Here is a 4,784-nt window from a genome sequence, read left to right on the forward strand (position 1 = left end):
TTGGCAATAAACGTATACGATACAAGAAGAATATTGGTAAAGCTAATGAAGAAGCAAATCTATACGCTGCAAAGAAAGCAGCTGGAGCCAAACCATATTCAATGGCCGGCCCACCTAGTGGTACAACTACTCCAATGATGTCACCAGCACCACCTCAAGATTCTATGGGTTATTCCATGGGATCTGGCGGTTATGATCAACAACAGCCCTACGACAACAGCATGGGTGGATATGATCCCACCTTGCATCAAGACCTCAGTCCTTGAGGGCGTTACTTTGATAACAAATACTAAGAGTTTAATGCTTGGAGTAAACGTGCCAAAGAAGAATTGGCACGTAAATGCGGTATAACAGTAAGTATTTCAGACTAAAATAATAGTTTAGTAATATACTAATATCTTAAATTTTTTGATTTTTTTCATGTAGGTGTCACAAGTTTCTAATTCGTTTGGCAATAAACGTATACGATACAAGAAGAATATTGGTAAAGCTCAGGAAGGAGCAAATCTATACGCTGCACAGAAAGCAGCTGGAGCCAAACCATATTCAATGGCCGGCCCACCTAGTGGTACAACTACTCCAATGATGTCACCAGCACCACCTCAAGATTCTATAGGTTATTCCATGGGATCTGGCGGTTATGATCAACAATAGCCCTACGACAACAGCATGGGTGGATATGATCCCACCTTGCATCAAGACCTCAGTCCTTGAGGGAGTTACTTTGATAACAAATACTAAGAGTTTAATGCTTGGAGTAAACGTGCCAAAGAAGAATTGGAACGTAAATGCGGTATAACAGTAAGTATTTCAGACTAAAATAATAGTTTAGTAATATACTAATATCTTAAATTGTTTGATTTTTTTCATGTAGGTGTCACAAGTTTCTAATTGGTTTGGCAATAAACGTATACGATACAAGAAGAATATTGGTAAAGCTCGGGAAGAAGCAAATCTATACGCTGCAAAGAAAGCAGCTGGAGCCAAACCATATTCAATGGCCGGCCCACCCAGTGGTACAACTACTCCAATGATGTCACCAGCAATAAACGTTTGGCAATAAACGTATACGATACAAGAAGAATATTGGTAAAGCTCAGGAAGAAGCAAATCTATACGCTGCAAAGAAAGCAGCTGGAGCCAAACCATATTCAATGGCCGGCCCACCCAGTGGTACAACTACTCCAATGATGTCACCAGCACCACCTCAAGATTCTATGGGTTATTCCATGGGATCTGGCGGTTATGATCAACAACAGCCCTACGACAACAGCATGGGTAGATATGATCCCACCTTGCATCAAGACCTCAGTCCTTGAGGGCGTTACTTTGATAACAAATACTAAGAGTTTAATGCTTGGAGTAAACGTGCCAAAGAAGAATTGGCACGTAAATGCGGTATAACAGTAAGTATTTCAGACTAAAATAATAGTTTAGTAATATACTAATATCTTAAATTTTTTGATTTTTTTCATGTAGGTGTCACAAGTTTCTAATTGGTTTGGCAATAAACGTATACGATACAAGAAGAATATTGGTAAAGCTCGGGAAGAAGCAAATCTATACGCTGCAAAGAAAGCAGCTGGAGCCAAACCATATTCAATGGCCGGCCCACCTAGTGGTACAACTACTCCAATGATGTCACCAGCAATAAACGTTTGGCAATAAACGTATACGATACAAGAAGAATATTGGTAAAGCTCAGGAAGAAGCAAATCTATACGCTGCAAAGAAAGCAGCTGGAGCCAAACCATATTCAATGGCCGGCCCACCCAGTGGTACAACTACTCCAATGATGTCACCAGCAATAAACGTTTGGCAATAAACGTATACGATACAAGAAGAATATTGGTAAAGCTCAGGAAGAAGCAAATCTATACGCTGCAAAGAAAGCAGCTGGCGCCAAACCATATTCAATGGCCGGCCCACCTAGTGGTACAACTACTCCAATGATGTCACCAGCAATAAACGTTTGGCAATAAACGTATACGATACAAGAAGAATATTGGTAAAGCTCAGGAAGAAGCAAATCTATACGCTGCAAAGAAAGCAGCTGGAGCCAAACCATATTCAATGGCCGGCCCACCCAGTGGTACAACTACTCCAATGATGTCACCAGCAATAAACGTTTGGCAATAAACGTATACGATACAAGAAGAATATTGGTAAAGCTCAGGAAGAAGCAAATCTATACGCTGCAAAGAAAGCAGCTGGCGCCAAACCATATTCAATGGGCGGCCCACCTAGTGGTACAACTACTCCAATGATGTCACCAGCAATAAACGTTTGGCAATAAACGTATACGATACAAGAAGAATATTGGTAAAGCTCAGGAAGAAGCAAATCTATACGCTGCAAAGAAAGCAGCTGGAGCCTCACCATATTCAATGGCCGGCCCACCTAGTGGTACAACTACTCCAATGATGTCACCAGCACCACCTCAAGATTCTATGGGTTATTCCATGGGATCTGGCGGTTATGATCAACAACAGCCCTACGACAACAGCATGGATGGATATGATCCCACCTTGCATCAAGACCTCAGTCCTTGAGAGCGTTACTTTGATAACAAGTACTAAGAGTTTAATGCTTGGAGTAAACGTGCCAAAGAAGAATTGGCACGTAAATGCGGTATAACAGTAAGTATTTCAGACTAAAATAATAATTTAGTAATATAATAATATCTTAAATTTTTTGATTATTTTCATGTAGGTGTCACAAGTTTCTAATTGGTTTGGCAATAAACGTATACGATACAAGAAGAATATTGGTAAAGCTCAGGAAGAAGCAAATCTAAACGCTGCAAAGAAAGCAGCTGGAGCCTCACCATATTCAATGGCCGGCCCAATAGTGGTACAACTGCTCCAATGATGTCACCAGCACCACCTCAAGATTCTATGGGTTATTCCATGGGATCTGGCGGTTATGATCAACAACAGCCCTACGACAACAGCATGGGTAGATATGATCCCACCTTGCATCAAGCAATTCCAGTAAGCAAGCGTCGGAAATCTTAAACGAATATTTCTATAGTCACTTGAGCAATCCTTATCCATTCGAGGAAGCCAAAGAAGAATTGGCACGTAAATGCGGTATAACAGTAAGTATTTCAGACTAAAATAATAGTTTAGTAATATACTAATATCTTAAATTTTTTGATTTTTTTCATGTAAGTGTCACAAGTTTCTAATTGGTTTGACAATAAACGTATACGATACAAGAAGAATATTGGTAAAGCTCAGGAAGAAGCAAATCTATACGCTGCAAAGAAAGCAGCTGGAGCCTCACCATATTCAATGGCCGGCCCACCTAGTGGTACAACTACTCCAATGATGTCACCAGCACCACCTCAAGATTCTATGGGTTATTCAATGGGATCTGGCGGTTATGATCAACAACAGCCCTACGACAACAGCATGGGTAGATATGATCCCACCTTGCATCAAGACCTCAGTCCTTGAGGGCGTTACTTTGATAACAAATACTAAGAGTTTAATGCTTGGAGTAAACGTGCCAAAGAAGAATTGGAACGTAAATGCGGTATAACAGTAAGTATTTCAGACTAAAATAATAGTTTAGTAATATACTAATATCTTAAATTGTTTGATTTTTTTCATGTAGGTGTCACAAGTTTCTAATTGGTTTGGCAATAAACGTATACGATACAAGAAGAATATTGGTAAAGCTCAGGAAGAAGCAAATCTATACGCTGCAAAGAAAGCAGCTGGAGCCTCACCATATTCAATGGCCGGCCCACCTAGTGGTACAACTACTCCAATGATGTCACCAGCACCACCTCAAGATTCTATGGGTTATTCCATGGGATCTGGCGGTTATGATCAACAACAGCCGTACGACAACAGCATGGATGGATATGATCCCACCTTGCATCAAGACCTCAGTCCTTGAGAGCGTTACTTTGATAACAAGTACTAAGAGTTTAATGCTTGGAGTAAACGTGCCAAAGAAGAATTGGCACGTAAATGCGGTATAACAGTAAGTATTTCAGACTAAAATAATAATTTAGTAATATAATAATATCTTAAATTTTTTGATTATTTTCATGTAGGTGTCACAAGTTTCTAATTGGTTTGGCAATAAACGTATACGATACAAGAAGAATATTGGTAAAGCTCAGGAAGAAGCAAATCTAAACGCTGCAAAGAAAGCAGCTGGAGCCTCACCATATTCAATGGCCGGCCCACCTAGTGGTACAACTGCTCCAATGATGTCACCAGCACCACCTCAAGATTCTATGGGTTATTCCATGGGATCTGGCGGTTATGATCAACAACAGCCCTACGACAACAGCATGGGTAGATATGATCCCACCTTGCATCAAGCAATTCCAGTAAGCAAGCGTCGGAAATCTTAAACGAATATTTCTATAGTCACTTGAGCAATCCTTATCCATTCGAGGAAGCCAAAGAAGAATTGGCACGTAAATGCGGTATAACAGTAAGTATTTCAGACTAAAATAATAGTTTAGTAATATACTAATATCTTAAATTTTTTGATTTTTTTCATGTAAGTGTCACAAGTTTCTAATTGGTTTGACAATAAACGTATACGATACAAGAAGAATATTGGTAAAGCTCAGGAAGAAGCAAATCTATACGCTGCAAAGAAAGCAGCTGGAGCCTCACCATATTCAATGGCCGGCCCACCTAGTGGTACAACTACTCCAATGATGTCACCAGCACCACCTCAAGATTCTATGGGTTATTCCATGGGATCTGGCGATTATGATCAACAACAGCCCTACGACAACAGCATGGGTAGAT

The sequence above is a fragment of the Teleopsis dalmanni genome, chromosome X (assembly GCF_002237135.1).
Source record: "Teleopsis dalmanni isolate 2A chromosome X, ASM223713v2, whole genome shotgun sequence".
Taxonomy (NCBI): Eukaryota; Metazoa; Arthropoda; class Insecta; order Diptera; family Diopsidae; genus Teleopsis; species Teleopsis dalmanni.